The sequence below is a fragment of the Apium graveolens genome, unplaced genomic scaffold (genome assembly GCF_009905375.1).
Source record: "Apium graveolens cultivar Ventura unplaced genomic scaffold, ASM990537v1 ctg6434, whole genome shotgun sequence".
Lineage (NCBI taxonomy): Eukaryota > Viridiplantae > Streptophyta > Magnoliopsida > Apiales > Apiaceae > Apium > Apium graveolens.
This window is the reverse complement of record NW_027419477.1, coordinates 12,051-16,517: the sequence shown is the minus strand read 5'-3', so window position 1 is coordinate 16,517 and position 4,467 is coordinate 12,051. Positions and strand designations below refer to the sequence as shown.

General features: G+C 38.4%; 1 non-coding gene across 1 annotated transcript; it reads right to left on the bottom strand.

The window, feature by feature from the left end:
• Window positions 1–1,514: 1,514 nt before the first annotated feature.
• On the bottom strand, window positions 1,515–1,621 carry LOC141703282 (small nucleolar RNA R71). The gene has a single exon (XR_012567430.1). It is a non-coding gene; the product is annotated as a small nucleolar RNA R71 (small nucleolar RNA).
• Between the last annotated feature and the right edge of the window lie 2,846 nt (window positions 1,622–4,467).

Genomic DNA, 4,467 nt, shown 5'->3' with positions numbered 1-4,467 from the left:
ATCAATACAGATATGTTTTTAACAAGAAGGAGGCCTGGGAGAGCAATAAGAAGACCTAGAGAGCACGAGAAGGCTACGGAGAAGAAGACTCTTATTTTCTTCAATATAGTTGATACTTGGATGCTTGTTTTTGATTTGTCTTTGAACCCTAGCACTCTTATATTGTTTATTATCATGCTTTTATTGGAACCCATGGTGACGATGAGTTCGATTATGAACTAATCGTTATCGTAGGGTTCTAACGGATTTACTTATGGATTTCTTTAGTTAATTTGTTTCAATATCTTGGTGTGTGGTGATTGATTGATATTCTAGTATTGGTTGTTCTTATTCATCTTATGTGCGTAGCTAACATATAAGATAGCGTGTTAATCTCTATTGAAGTGACAGTGAATATATAGAGATTTAGAACTTGCCATGCCAGCATAGGTTCATGTATTTGTTATGCATGATTCGTAGATAATTATAACCATCTTACTTGCCCTATGTAATCACGATAGATAACTTGCGCATTAAACCATTATGTTTTCAATTCTTATAGACATATAAGGACTAGGCATAATTAGTGTCTATTCAACTTCTATCTCTTCTGTGGATGTTTGGTAGTAGGGTATTCGTACAACGAAAGTTGGCGTTTACTAGTTTCGTGTTATCTGATTAGTGTCATCACCATTACATGCTAAGGTTAAGAACAAAAAGGCTATTGAATGAAGTATTTAATGAAGTTAGGATCCCATGTTTGTCATATATAGTAATTCAACCTCAATTCTCTTAGTTAATGTTATTTAGTATAATCTCTTAGTTTAATCAAAACCCAATATGTTATTTGTCTTAGCATTGAGTGATAACCATACATTATTGCATAGGTGCATAAATTGAACTCAACCTAAACCAGTCTCTGTGGGAACGAATCTGATTTATATCTTATACTACTTGCGAACGAGTATACTTGCGTGAATTTTAGCGCGTGTTTTCGCCCTAACAAGTTTTTGGCGCCGTTGTCGGGGACTCGGTGTTGTTAATTGTTTAGTTTATGTGCTTGTCATCAGTAGTCATTAAAGTTCACTGTCTCGGATTCTTTTACTTTCACGGTTTATTTATTTGTGTTTCAGGTATTCATTTTAATGGGAGATCCAGCAGCTCGAACGAAAGCCTTGATAGATTTTTCTAAACCCAAGATCAATTACATTCAATCTAGCATTGTCAGGCTAGCTATCACAGCTAATAACTTTGAGATCAAGCCTGGCATAATTTACTGGGTGCGGAATTTAATCCAGTTTGGGGGTTCTCCAACGAAAGATCCCAATATACATATTAGGGATTTTATTGAGATCTGCGACACCTTCAAGTTCAACGGTGTTTCTGAAGTTGCCGTAAAGCTGAGACTATTCCCATTCTCTTTGAGGGACAAAGCTAAGAGCTGGTTACACTCTCTACCAGCTGGTTCGATTACTACTTGGGAAGATCTTGCTAAAAAATTTCTTACTAAATTCTTCCCTATGGTAAAGACAGTTGCGATCAGGAATGCTATTACTCAATTTGCGCAGCAATCGGGAGAAACTCTATGTGAAGCTTGGAAGCACTACATGGAGATGCTTAGGAAGTGTCCTCATCATGGAATTCTTGATTGGATGATAATCAATTGCTTCTATAGCGGTTTGGGAGCACAGTCAAGACCCATGCTCAATGCAGCATTAGGTGGAGCATTATGGGCAAGAAGCTATGAGGAAGTTTATGATCTAATTGAACTGATGGCTGCTAATGAATATCAGTATTCAACCCAGAGATTGGCACAGGGCAAGGTAGCAGGAGTTCTTGAAGTGAATACAACTACGGCTATCACTGCTCAACTAAAGGAGTTGTCTATGAAGATCGATTTTTTGGCTAACAATGGTGTTAATTAGATAACCAGAGTTTGTGAGTTGTGTGCAGGTTCGCATGCGACGGAGCAATGCACTATATCTAGTGAATCAGCTCAGTTTGTGAGCAACTTTCAGAGATCGCAACAACCAGTTCCAGACACTTATCATCTTGACAATTGGAATCGCCTCAGCTTCAGCTGGAGCAACAATCAGAATGCGGTACAACAGCCTTATCAGCAGTTTGGATCCAATCAATTCAATCCTCCTGGTTTTCAGCAACAATTTGCACCAAGACAACAACTCCAACTTCAACAAAAAACTCCTGATGCAGGTCAATCTTCAAATGAAAAATCTAAATTGGAGGAGTTGAGGCTTATGTGCAAAAACCAGGCTCTTATATGCCAAAGCCAGGTTATTCTATCAAGAATCAGGAGAACCGGATAGGACAAATTGCTAACACCTTATTGAATCGACTACTAGGAACGCTTTCTTGTGATACAGAAGTTCTATGAAAGAGGGAAGTCGAAGAGCAGGTTAAGGCAATTACATTGAGGTCTGGGAAGGTTGCAATCCCTGAAAAATCTCAAGTTCCAGAATCTAAAGTTTTGGCTGAATAAGATGTGTAGAAGGAAGCAGAAGTGGAATCAAGGAAGAAAACTGTGGAACACACTCCTCCTGAGGGTAATACAGGGGAGAAACAAGTCTATCGTCCACCTCCTTTTCCTAAAAGGTAGTAGAAGCAGAAGTTGGATAAGCAATTTGCTAAGTTTATGAAGGTGTTCAAGAAACTTCATATCAACATACCTTCCGCTGAAGCTCTTGAGCAGATGCCTAGTTGCAAAGTTTATGAAATGTATTCTCTCTCGGAAAGTGAAACTCGATGACTTAGAGACCATTGCTCTTACGGAGGAGTGTAGTGTTGTGATGCAACAAAAGTTGCCTCCAAAGCTTAAAGATCCTGGAAGCTTCACTATTCCTTGCACCATCGGAAACTTGTCGTTCGACAAGTGTTTATGTGATTTGGGAACTAGCATCAATCTGATGCCCTTGTCTATCTTCAAAAAGCTTGGTCAACCTGATCCGAAGCCGACATATATGTCCTTGTAATTGGCTGATCGTTCTGTTACATATCCACGAGGCATTGTGGATGATTTGTTGGTCAAGGTGGACAAACTTATCTTTCCTGCTAACTTTGTAATTCTTGACTTTGAGGATGATAAGAAGATTCCCATTATCTTGGGGAGACCATTCTTAGCTACTGGCCGAACTATGATCGATAAGCAAAAATGAGAGCTTACAATGAAGGTTCACGATCAAAAGGTCACTTTTAATGTGTTCAAGGCAATAAAGTTACCCACAGCGAAAGAGGAGTGCTTTAAAGTAGAGTGGGTAGACTCTGTCGTGAATTCGGAACTTGAGCAATTGCCAAAGTCAGAGACCTTAGAGAGATCCTTAATGGGGAAATCAGTTTTTGATGACAAGAAAGGAGCAGAGCAACTGCAGGTTTTGAATGCACCTTCATGGAAGAGGAAGTTGGATATACCATTCGATTCTCTAGGGTTAGCAGAGCTAAAAATTTCTCAGGAGCATTTTGAACCATCTATTAAAGAAGCTCCCACATTTGAGCTTCACCCACTATCAGATCATTTGAGTTATGCATTCTTAGGTGCACCACATGATAAGGGCTTGGGATATATTTTTGATGATGTAAAGGGTAGCCGAACAAATCCTTCAGTGCCTAGAGAGGGTTCTTCTCATGTGCAACAGGTAGTTGATAGGATTGGTGTTGGTGATGAGCAGTACGGGCGAGTAATTAGGCGTATGGAGGCAATGCATGACATTCACCATCGTTTTGATGCAGATGTGACAAAGGCTTTTGGCACTGCTTTTCGAGCCACTGGTGTCGAGGTTGATTGACCAACTGATCCTCCACCCGGAGAGGGTGATCTTTCTGACGACTAGGTATGCCTAAAATCCTTATTATTTCCTTCAATGAGGACATTGAAAATTTTAAGTTTGGGGGTGATAATATAAGGATTAGTTTGTGTGTGTCCATATAGTTCATATAGATTGATGTTGCATATAGTTGTATTTCATTCGTAGTGTTGCATGATTGTTCATATAGGACATATTTGTTTGTTTTTTATGTGATTTCATATAGTTGCATTTGCATGCATATTTAGCATGATCCCTTAAGATGAACTATGATATTTGATAAGTTGATGTTGATTTGAGTGTGGTGATGATGAATAGAAGTCTTAATGAATTAATTTGCATGCCAGAAACAAAAAAATTCACAAAGTCTTATTGGGTTGCTTTTGATCTAGATCTTGATCATACTTGTTTGTTGTTGAGATTTAATCACTTGGTTATATTTAGAATTTGTGATATTCTCGTAATAACGTAAAAACACTGATTTTTTATTTGGAGAACAATTTTGATTTTATTGCTAGTTGTTGTAAGGCTAGGCGTCAAATGGCTAGTAGCCGGCTCATATTTTTATGAGTAGGCCAGCTCATATTTTTATGAGTAGTCTAGGGTTGAATGAGATGGAGCGAAACACACTCATTTAGAAATTGTTGAAAAAAAAGAAAAAAAGAAAAAA